Here is a 10,883-nt window from a genome sequence, read left to right as displayed (position 1 = left end):
TCTTTGGTTGCTTGGTGGAGAAATGTAAAATGTTTACTTCTGGCCATTGAAGTTCCACAAGTAGGTATTCATTGTTAATATAGCAAGTTGTCAATATAACAGTTGTTTCTCAACCTGATACCTAAAATCAATCACAATGTCATGACAACAGCTCTATAAATCTTGGATTAAGTGACATGAATGGATAATCCTGGTTAATTTTAGGAATCTGAGCAGTGCTTTATCTTCATTTCCTGGGAACTATTTGTATTATGCTTCATTTTTGGGTTTTATCTTCAAATTAAAAAAAAACAAAAAAAAAAACCAAACCTCTATTTTTGCATTGGAAAATTCTTTAGGCATGGATTAGGTTTTCTCCCCTTATACAGTTTACCCTTGGTAAATAAGGATTTCTGTTCTGAGAAGGGTAGAATGGGTAGCACTGGTCTGTCCTCCTGTAGAGGACAACTGGAAAACCTGGCCTGGTTATCAACAGGAGCTTGCTTCAGGTAACTAGAAGGATAACAAGACAGTGAAGAATTATCAGGCCAGCTCTAAGGGGAACAGGGACCCAGAGAAGTGAGCTCCAAACTTAGAACCCCTGAGAGCACATGCGCATTCCAAGGAAGACGCCAGGAGATGAAGAGTCAGCACAGTGTTTGTGGGCTAAAGCAGCAGGGATTGGTGACCAGGGCCTGCCAAGTATAGAGGGGGCCCAGTAAATTCCTTTTTGGGTTTAGACTTCAAAGGGCTGCTTAAGAGGAATAGGAATGAGCTGGAATTTGGCACATAAAGCCATTTGAATTAAAAAAAAAATCATAGAGTGGGCAAAGACATCTGCAAAGATCTATAACTGAAAAGTGCATCCAGAATATTTGAAGGACCTCAACAAATCAGTAAGAAAAAGACGACCCAACAGGAAAAGTCAAGAGACTTGAATACTTCATAAGACCTTTCATAAAAGGGGACATCCAAATGGTCAATCAACATATGCAAAGATATTCAATCTCATTAGTAATCAGGGAAATGAAAATTAACCACAGTGAGCTATGATGATACCCCCACCAGATGGCTAAAATTTAGATTGCTAATAGCAAGTGTTAGCAAGTTTGGGTGGCCCCCAGATCTGTCATACTCTGCTAGTGAGAGTATAAAATAGGTACAATGACTTTGGAAAACTGTTTAGCATTATCTCCCATAGTTTAAGATATGCTTACCTATGACCCAGCAATTCCATTCCTAGATATACACTCTTGTGCACAGACAGACATTTGTAAGACTGTTCCTGTCTTTTTTTTTTTTTTTAATTTATTTGACAGAGAGAAGTCACAACTAGGCAGAGAGACAGGCAGAGAGAGAGGAGGAAGCAGGCTCCCTGCTGAGCAGAGCGGGGGGGGGGGGGGGGGGGGGAGGGGGAGGGGGGGGGCTCGATCCCAGGACCCTGGGATCATGACCTGAGCCGAAGGCAGAGGCTTTAACCCACTGAGCCACCCAGACACCCCTGTTCCTGTCTTATTCACCATAGCCTCAAACTGGAAACAACCAGATATTAACCAATAGTAGAATAGATTAATGAATAATAGTATATTTCAAACAGTGAACTATTAAACTTAAATGAAGAGAAAGATTACAGGTATATGCACTGAAATAGATACATAAAGTAGAACAAAAGAAGCCAGACAGAGAAGATTGCCTACTGTGTGATTCCATTGCTTCAAATATTAAAAACTGGGCAAAACTGTAATGTTTAGCGATGATTACTTAGGTAATAATGTCAAGGAAGTGATTTCTAGGAAAGTGAAGATGCTGATTGCCTTAAGTGGGAAGAGATGGCTTAGTGACTGAGAAGGGATGTGTTTGTCCTTGGGGGGGAGAGTGGGGGTGGTGTGCTGACAGCATTTTTTTCTCTTTACCGGGATGATCATTTCATAGATGTTCACTTTGTAAGAAATTCATTGAGCTGTACATTTTGGAGATATCTTTATGTATGTCTATAAAATTTCACAGTAAAGTATTTGAAAAGGCAATATCACTTTATTTTTTATCTACCTCATTGTAACTAAAAGCGGAATTTATCAAGCGGTCAGCCGGCAACAATGCTTTTCACTTAGAGATGTGACCAAGCCTGAATGCGGGTGGATATGCAAAGCCAAAGTCAAATTCCAGTTTGATTTCTGGGTGCTTGTTACTGTATGCTGGAGGTCATATCATTAAGTTTCATCTTCACTCCTCAGAGCCAATATGATTTTTTTATAATTAATACAGTGCTTCGGAGATAGTAGATACTCTGTTAAGTTGAAAGATAATTGAATTCCCATGTGAGAAAAGGAATCTATTTTGAAACTGTAATGTTTGTAGATTCTTGGTTTAAATCATGAAAAGGATGTGAATTGGAGCTCACAAATAATAAATAAGAAATTTCTGCAGCTGTGGCTCTCTCTGTTCCTGTTGTTACTGTTAAAAAGAAGACACAACAGAACCCAAATACTGTCGTTTGTGCTAAGCTCCTGTCAACAAACACAGACTTAATATCTAATATGAATGCAGTTTCAGACTTTCCTAGGAATGTTACTTTGAACCAGTCAAACTGGAATTACCTGGGCAGCACTAGTGAGGTAATTTACCTGATAGGTCCCATCCATCTCCCACAGGAAAGTGAGGTTGCCTGAAAAAATCCATTATTTTGACTTTCTCTTCCTACCCTCTTCTGCCTATTAAACCTGTCTGTTTTGTAGGGCTTTTTGAAGCTCCTTTCTTTTTGCTCAAAGAGATGCTGCCTAATTCATGAATAATTGAAAAAAGTCAATTTGATCTTCAAATTTACTCTGTTGAATTTTGTTTTTTGTTTTTGTTGTTGTTTTAGAGAGAGAGCACATGCATGAGAGAGTGAGCAGGGGAAGCGTGGAGGGAGAGGGAGAGAGAATCCCAAGCAGGCTCCACGCTCAGTGCGCAGCCCAACTCCGGGCTCTATTTCGCAACACTGAGATCACAACCAGAGCTGAAACTGAGACTGAGCCACCCAGGTGCCCCTGAATTTTGTTTTTTTAACATTGCCCTCTTCCTGTATGGTCCATAGTTGGCTGTTTGACTTTTCCCCTGCCTGTGTCTGGCCTGGTTCTGCAGTTTGAACAAGTTTCTAGCACTTGACATTTTTCTTTGAGAAGCTGTTCTTTTTGTAATTTGACGCTGAAGAAAATTAGTTTTCACCAATGCATCTTGTGATATTTTGATTTATAATACAAAATACGTATTTGGTCTTCACTATTTCTGGTACAGAGGTCCTAAAACCCTTGGAATTTCCTAAGTAAGGAAAGCAATAAAGGGGTCTTTTGTTATGGTAATGAGCTAATTTTTGGACTCTGCATAAGGGTGAGGAGCCTGGTTGCCAGGAAAACCAACCATCTAATTAGAGGGTTACAACTTTCAGTCCCTGCCTGCTGACCTCTGGGGAGGGGAGGCTGAAGTGGGGAGGCTGGAGGGGAGAGGGGAGGTTGAATGGCCAATGGTTTAATCAGTCATGCCTATGTGGTAAATCCTCTTTAAAAGTTCAAAAGGACAAGGTTTGGAGAGATTCCAGATCAGTGAACATGTAGAGATTTGGGGAGAGTGTTGCCCTTGGAGAGGGCATGGAAGTTCTGCACTCCTTCCACTATCTCGTCTTTTGCATCTCTTCTATCTGACTGTTCCTGAATTATATCTTTTATAATAAACCAGTGATCTAGTAAGTAAAATGTTTCTCTGAGTTCTGAGAGTCACTCTAGTGAATTAATATAACCTGAGAAGGAGATCTCGGGAGCCTCTGATTTATCTCTGGTGGTCAAAAGTAACACTCTGGGCTTGTGACTAGCATCTATTGGTAATGGGGGAACATGGTCTTATAGGACTGAACTTTTAACCTGTGGAATCTAATGTTGTCTCTGGGTAGATGGTGTCAGAACTGAGTTGAATTGTAGGACAGCCAGCTGGTATCCTGAGTGTTGCTTGTTGGTACAGGGAATAGTGTCCCCCTTTTGCCCTCCCCTCATTGAATTGGTGGCCAGAACAAAACACATCTTCATTTTCTTTTTCTTCAACATGGGTCAAACAAGAGGATTCTTTTCTGAAATTTGTCTCTTTTATCTATATCAGATATCAGAGGTCACACATTCTGCAGAGACATTATTTTCAGGAAGTATTTCAAGGAGAAGAGAGCAGAGGCCAGTGTGAAACCTATGAAATCCAAAGTAATCCAATTTAAAAGAGATCAAGCAGATAGAAAACCAAGGAGCATAACAGCTTTAGAAACAATAGAAAAACAGAAGATGAAGTAAGATTAAGAAATTAAAATCAATCCTTTTATTCTGAGTTCCTGGAGAACCCCTCACTAACGACAAAGTCATGTTGTATTTGAGCATTTTCCCTATTTTTTTTCTTTGATCTTTTCCTGCTAAAATGGTGTTTGGGGGTAAAGAAATATTTGTTAATGTTCCAGAGTATAATTGCCCTGCACTCACTGTAGCAGTATCAGAAACTGAAGACACGAACAGATTCATTGCTTTTTTTTTTTTAACCAAACTTTCTGTGAATACTAACACTAAGAACAATTATATGCCAGATACTGTGCAAAGTGAAGTACTTTACACACATTATCTCATCTAATCCTCACGTTGAACACCTTGAGTAGAGGTGGTAGCTGGCTTCCAAGATGGCTCCCAGTGATCCTCCCTTCCTGGTATTCACGTCCTTGTGTGGCTTCTTCCACAGTGAATAGGACTGATCGGTGGGACTGGTAGACGTTGCATGAATGTTGGTGGTGATTTTGGGGTCCACAGAGGACATTGTAGCCTCTCTCATGGTCTGTTGACTGCTTGCTGTGAAAGTCACCACTCATCATGCTGCAAGGACACTCAGGCAGCCCTGTTGAGAGACCCATGAGGAGAGAACCGAGGTCTCCCACCCAGAGCCATGTGAGCCAGCCATCTTGGAAGTGGATTTTTCCAGCCTTAGTCAAACCCTCAGATAGCTGCAACCCTCACTGCCATCTTTGACTACAACCTAAGAAACCTGAAGCCAGAATCACCTAGACCAGTGTCTTTCAAATTCTTAAATCACAGAAACTGTGAGAAGTAAGAAACTACTAAGTTTGGGGGCAATTTGTTACCTGGTATTAGGTAACTACCGTTATCTCCATTATACAGAGGAGAGAACTAAGGCTTGGGAAGATTGGGGGGAAAAGTTGGTTTTTTTTTTTGTTTTTTTTTTTTTTTTCAAAATTATGCGAAAGCATTTTTAGTCAGTCAACCTATATATTTAGTAAAATGTGTTAGAGGCATGTGGGCTAGTGAACTGCACCGTAAGTATGAAATATAGTGTTTCCAATGGGAGTTCTTTGAGATTTGTTTTCATCTTACATGTTGCTTGCTGGGTAGAAAAGATTTTCACTTGTTCTGAGATCTAACCTGGGAACACATATGCCAGTTTTTTATTTGGCTTTGCAACAAAGGAGAGACTTGGGAATGGAAGAAGAAGGTAGGAATAAAAATGCGAAATTAGTCTTTGAGACCTTCAGGATGAAGGGAAAGCAAGAAGAAATGGGTAGAGATGAGGGATGGGGTGGAGTTCAGGTGATCATGATATAGTTATTTATGCGACATGTACATGTCCCCGCAGTGTCGGGGGACGTTCACTAATTTAATGATAGATGTCATGAAATTCTGCTTTACCAGACAGCAACCCATTCTGCATTTGACTGCTTTTAGACTCCGCTCCCTTATGACTTCCTAGAGGTGAAAAAAACAAGTTTGTGCAGAAAATGAATTTTGTGCTTAAAATATCTTAAAACTTTTTTAAAAAAAGAATCCAGTGCTGCAAATCAATAAGGCAGATCTTTAATGCAAACCCCATCCTGCCCAGTCTGCCTCCTAAGAGTTAGCCGAGAATACATTTTCTTGTCTTTTCTCTGAAAGAAGATATTGTGACTTAACCTAGACTCTGTTCCATAGAAACACAGAAGGAGCCCAAGGTTGACATTTAAATTAACACAAAACAAAAGGGAGAAAGAGTTCTTCTGAGAACTATTTCAGTCTTGTGAAAATTCTCTTTTAGTGAATGCAATTTAATATTAAAATAAATTCAAATATTAACTGAGCCTTTTTTTCCTTTGCATTCACACATAATCCCTACAGTTAAGGTTATATTCTGGAGGTAGAGACAGGCTTATAAGCAAATAATTGCAATAGAATGTATTACCTTCAATAATAGAGGCATATGCAAAGGACAGAATGATTGACACTGTTTGTATTAGGGAAAGCCTTACTTCTGAGGATCCTTGAGATGGTTTTTGGGGGATGAATAAAAGTTGGCTGGGCAGATGGGGATAGGGCAGTGAGAAGAAAGGATGAGCTTATATAAAATGGATAGAGGTATGAAATAGCCAGGTACATTTGGGGACTGTGGAAAGTCATTTGTAGGGATTAATTAATGAATTTTAGCACATATATTAAATAAGCGTATATCTCATACCATAGCGGGCAGTGAGAATACAGTGACGGAAAAGACAAAGTTTCTGTCCTCAAAGAACTTACAGTCTATGGGCAGTGGGAGATGAATAAATAACCATGACAGGGTTGAGCATGATATCATAAAGAAGAGGCCACCTTGGAGGATCAGAGAAGGCTTTGTGAAGGAGAAGCCATCTGAGCCCACAAAGACAAATGGGAGTTAGTGGTGGGGGTGAGAGTTTGGAAGGGAAGGGGTTCTGGGTGATATGTACGAGTCTGGAGGTGTGTGGACATTTGAGAGATTGTGAACTGCAAATTGAGCATAATGTACAAGAAGAGTGAGTTCCTGGTACATATGTCATGCTAAGGAGCTTACAGAATATTCTGGACTAAAGGATTTTAGGTAGGGAAATGACATGACCCTGTTTTCCCTTTAGAAAGGTCACTGTGGCATCAGTGCAGAGAGTGGCTGGGGAATAGGGCTGTTGTGAGGATGTGAAGCTAGAGTCAGGGAGGTCAGGTAAGAGGTTGTTCTGGTCAAGACACGAGGGTTACATTAACAAAGGAGGACCACAGGGATGAAAAGGAGGAGATGGCTTTGTGAACTATCCCGGGGGTCGAGGCAGAGTAATGTCATGATTAAGCATGTGGACTCTGGAGCCGGAGTGACTGGTTCTCCTCTCAGCTCTCGCCTTTACTAGTATGGGAACTGGGGCAGCTTACTTACCTTCTCTGTGCTTCTGGGTTTTTAAATCTGTGATTTGGGGAGAATAATAGTACCTACATCTAGTGCATAATGCTTGGAGCACTGTTCTGGTTCATAGTAAGTGTTCAGTAAACAGTTATTCATATGACTGATTGGAGGAAAGGCCAGTCATAGATGACACCTGAATTTGGGGAGTGGGCAGTTGTGTGAATGGCGATTCCATCACAGAGGAATGAATGCAGGAGAGAGCAGCTCTGGGGGGCATGCTGGGCTTGAGGTGGCTGTGGACAGCCAGGTGGAAATAGCTCGTATGCAGTGGGGTCAATGGAATGGAGCCCAGAAGGGACCTGCGGAGGCATAAATCCTTTAGAATTGCAGGAGGGCATGGAATAGAGGGGAGTCCTGGAATAGGCTGCCGAGGAGAGAGCTGACAAGGACAACAGGATGGCAGGTGTACAGGGACCAGCAGAAGCCAGCGACTCTGAATTTGTTGTGGTCTGCACTCTTGCGCGGTTTTCTCCCGCCGTCTTCACCGTGTGGGGGTGGGTGGGAGAGAAGCGCAGCTGGACTGACCCAGGGTTGGGGTTTTACTGGCTAAGACAGCAAGATCTGCAATCAGGATGTTGACAATACTGCTCAGAGACCAGGCTGGGGTTAACTGAGAGACGTAGGCACAGAGGCAAGACTGAAGACGTGAGAAGGGGCGAGGGAGCAGGAGTTGAGTGTGATTCTGGGACCACTGGCTTAGGAAAGTGATCATGGAAAGCACATCCGTGTGCACACAGACTGTACAGGGGAATGGAGGGTGGAAAGAGAGATAATGGCTACTTAACTAAAATAGAATTCTAGGAGTTTCTGAAGTTAATTTTAACAAATAATTTATTCTTGGTGGAAACTAAAGACTTGGCAATATGCCTAGCTGGTACAGTAAATGTCCTAATAAAAGTATTGTTATCCAGACCTCTTCAGTTAAAAAGTTGTTTGGTTAAAAAAAAAAAGTTCTTTGGTTCATGGCTCCTTTTTCCATATTTTTGACCTGAGGGTGGTCATTAAAAGCAGGGTGTTAATGGAGTACACAAGTCAAGGCATTCCAGGGACATTAATGCATTTGGCCTATTTGCATGGATTCAGTTTTGTGTTAGATATTGGAACACTGGACTAGGTGATTGTCATTTTTAATAACACTCCTGAATATTGACTCTCTCTAATTTACTGGTCGACTGTTCATTAGAAATTCACAGGCGTCCATTAAATGCAAGAGTATGCATTATAGTCTCTACCTCAAGGAGTCTATGGGCTGTTAAGATCAGAATACACACACACATAACTGTAAAGTAGAAAGTTTTTGATGTCATAAAAGAGAGGAAAAAGTAAGATGCTGGAAGGTCAGAGATGTTGAACAGTCACTTCCAGCTGGTAAGATCAGAAAGAAATTGCTTCGATAAGGAACTGACATTTGAATCAGGAAGGGATCTGTGCAGAGGTAAAGAAAGGACATTGCAGTTGGAAGGAGCAGTGTGAACTGATTTTTAGGGAAAAATATCTTAACCCTTGTAGTTAAGGAGCAGCAAAACCACGATCCAAGTATGGCAGGCTGGAATTGTAGTAAGGTATTTAGTGACCAAAACAGGAAAAAAAACAAAACAGGAAAATAGTTGAGATTTTTAAAGTACTTAAGAAATCATTTATAGAAAGAAATAAGTTTTAATAAAAAATACCCCAGGGGCACCTGGGTGGCTCAGTGGATTAAGCCGCTGCCTTCGGCTCAGGTCATGATCTCAGGGTCCTGGGATCGAGCCCCACATCGGGCTCTCTGCTCCGCAGGGAGCCTGCTTCCTCCTCTCTCTCTGCCTGCCTCTCTGCCTACTTGTGATTTCTCTCTGTCAAATAAATACATAAAAAATATTAAAAAAAATACCCCAGTCATCAGATTTTAAGATAACTGCTTTGTATTTTGGTTTGATAAAGAGGAAGTCATTGTATTTCTATTCTGTTGACATAGAATGGTCAACTTATGTCATAGCCATAGCTTATGAATACATCTTTTTTTAAAAAGATTTTATTTATTTATTTGACAGAGAGAGATCACAAGTAGGCAGAGAGGCAGGCAGAGAGAGAGGAGGAAGCAGGCTCCCCGCAGAGCAGAGAGCCTGATGCGGGGCTCGATCGCAGGGCCTGGGATCATGACCGGAGCTGAAGGCAGAGGCTTTAACCCACTGAGCCACCCAGGCGCCCTACATCTTTTTTTTTTTTTTTAACATCTTAATTCTATTTTATTGTTTTCAGTGTTCCAACATTCATTGTTTATGCATCACACCAGTGCTCCATGCAGTACATGCTCTCCTTAATACCTAGCACCAGGCTCAGCTAATCCCCACCCCCATCCTCTCCAAAACCCTCAGTTTGTTTCTTAGAGTCCACAGTCTCTCATGGTTCATCTCCCTCTCCAATTTCCCCCAACTCACTTTTCCTTTCCTTCTCCTAATGTCCTCTGTGTTATTCCTTATGCTCCACAAGTGAGTGAAACCATATAATAATTGACTCTCTCTGCTTGACTTATTTCACTCAGCATAATCTCCTCCAGTTCCATCCATGTTGATACAGAAGTTGATTATTCATCCTTTCTGATGGCTGTGTAATATTCCATTGTATATATGGACCATATTTTATTTATCCATTCATCTCTTGAAGGGCATCTCAGCTCTTCCCAGAGGTTAGCAATTTTATTTGAGACAGAGAGAGAGAGTGTGCATGAGCAGGGAGAGGAGCAGAGGGAGAGGGAAAAGCAGACTCCCCACTGAGCAGGGAGCCTGATGAGGGGCTGTATCCCAGGACCCTGAGATCATGACCTGAGCCAAAGGCAGGCACTTAACCAACTGAGACACCCAGGCGCCCCATGCATACATCTTTACATTCTTGGGGTACATCCACCAGCAAAAGATATTTACTCATCAAAGGATATACACAGTCTCTGAGCAGTTTTTAAAGATGGCCAAAATGAAGTTAACATTTATATGCCACCTGTAGCATGCAAATGTCCACCTTTATAACATCCTCATCTACAATGAGTTTTGCCTTTTTCACTTTTTCTTAAAAACTTTAAAAATAAATTTTCCTTTGAAATAACCATAGATTCACAGGAAGTTGCAAAGAAAGTACAGAGAGGTCTTATGTACCCTTGACCTCCTATTCCCCCCACGGCTATGTCTTATAGCACTATAGCATAATATAAAAATAAGAAAATTGTCATTGGCACAATGTATATGTATAGTTCAATGTGCGTTTATTTATATAACTTCCTCTACAACCAAGATATAGAAAATTCCTTTATTATGTTCAGTAATAGCACTGGAAAGTGAACTCATACCTTATAAGAAGTGAAAAGCTTACTATAAGCAAATTTTCTCTTATTTACCCCACCTCTATAAGCCTTAAGATTTTGCCCATCATCTTATTTCTTCTCCTTGTCATCACTACAAACATCCCCTCTCCACCATCCCTAACCCCTGGTGACCACTACTTTGTTCTTCATCTCTGTAATTTTGTTACTTGAGACTATTATGTAAATAGAATCACACAGTATGCAACCTTTTGGGATTATTACGTTTTTTCAATTCTTTTTGTCCCTGAGATCCATTCAAGTTGTATTATCAATAGTCTGTTCCTTTTTATTGCTGAATAGTATTCTGTGGTACCAAGTACCATATCTGGCTCACCAT

This window comes from Meles meles, chromosome 19 (genome assembly GCF_922984935.1).
Source record: "Meles meles chromosome 19, mMelMel3.1 paternal haplotype, whole genome shotgun sequence".
Taxonomy (NCBI): Eukaryota; Metazoa; Chordata; class Mammalia; order Carnivora; family Mustelidae; genus Meles; species Meles meles.
The sequence above is the reverse complement of the archived record's forward strand: the minus strand, read 5'-3'. Positions refer to the sequence as shown.